At 57.6% G+C, this 1,150-nt stretch overlaps 1 protein-coding gene across 3 annotated transcripts in view; it reads left to right on the top strand.

Annotated features, from left to right (window-relative positions):
• The window catches only part of Tbc1d22a (TBC1 domain family member 22A), a 323,373-nt gene that overhangs the window by 37,491 nt on the left and 284,732 nt on the right, over positions 1–1,150 (top strand). Inside the window, exon 1 of one of the 3 annotated variants that reach the window (XM_033766171.1) lies at positions 1,024–1,126. The exons of the other annotated variants lie outside the window; for them this stretch is intronic. The gene's annotated coding sequence lies outside the window, so the exon portion shown is untranslated. Of the gene's footprint in view, positions 1–1,023; positions 1,127–1,150 lie in introns of those variants that run through there. 3 annotated transcript variants of the gene reach the window in all.

Genomic DNA, 1,150 nt, shown 5'->3' with positions numbered 1-1,150 from the left:
GGAGGGGGAGGGAAGGGGGGGAGAGAGAGAGAGAGAGAAAGAGGGAGAGAGAGGGCGTGAGCGAGCGAGTCAGGGATACCCATTGACCCACTCACGTCTACTAGGGACCGCCCTTAAATTTCCATCTCCATCCAGTGGCCCGTCACATTGTGAACCCATCAATGGTGCCATCATGTGATGAGGTCAGTGCCCTCATGGCCTGGCCAGTTTCCACACGCCTACCTGTGACCATTCCTGCACTGGGGCCAAGCCTTTAACATGAGCGCTTGGGGACCCTCTCTAGAGCAGACTGAAGCACGTTCTGTCCATTCATCCTGCTTGATGAGCTCTGCCACACTGAGCATGTGTAGGGTGCTTTCTGTGGAGACTGTTGTGTCCTTTGCGTGACTCAGGTGACAGGAGTCCTGGGCTGCTTGTTTGGTCACCACTGTGGGTGCCCCTGGAGCTGGCCCCTGTGGCTCCTTGGTTGTCCTGTGGTCCTACCGGCCAGCTTTTCAGGAAGAGAGGCTTTTATCCCAAAGCTGCGGTCGAGGAGTAGGACTGGGCTGCTGGTGTCTGCATAGTATGGTTTGACTTATATGCAAGCTTGGTGGCTTTTTCTAGAAAGCATGGCTGGTACAGGCCGGGTTGTGTGTCAAAGTCCAGTCCCTCAGCTGTGGTCTAGGACAGGACGTTACGAAGCATCCTTGGGCTCCTGGGGGTGGGTGGACAGTGAACATCATGTGCTCAGTGACCCTATTTTGGCCAGGTGCACATACTGGGTGACAGCTAGGCCACCCGGAAAGGCTTCAGTGCTTTTCATGGGTCAAAAAGAGGGGAGCAGCAAGGAGCCTGCATCCCCAGCTTGCTCACCCTTCACGCATGAGTAGGTGCTCAACCCAGCATCCTGCCCAGGTCGGAGGGTGGCATGTGTGACTGTGCTGTGCAGGCTCCTATGGGCTAGAGTTTGTGGGTGGACCTTGTTCCATGGTGCATTTCCAGTAGGAGGGGACAGGCCAAGGTAATCCCAGGTGGGGAGCTGGCCCAGGCAGCTAGGTGGAAGACCAGAGTGGAAGGGAGTGGTTTGCAGCTCCACCATGGCAGCCCTGGCGGGTGTGGTGTGTGCAGTGCCGGACGGCTCCTCGAGGTGCACGGGGGTGGGGGGGGTGAT

Source organism: Fukomys damarensis, unplaced genomic scaffold (assembly GCF_012274545.1).
Source record: "Fukomys damarensis isolate Sample0158 unplaced genomic scaffold, DMR_v1.0_HiC HiC_scaffold_19, whole genome shotgun sequence".
Taxonomy (NCBI): domain Eukaryota; kingdom Metazoa; phylum Chordata; class Mammalia; order Rodentia; family Bathyergidae; genus Fukomys; species Fukomys damarensis.
This window is presented reverse-complemented; position numbering and strand designations above follow the sequence as displayed.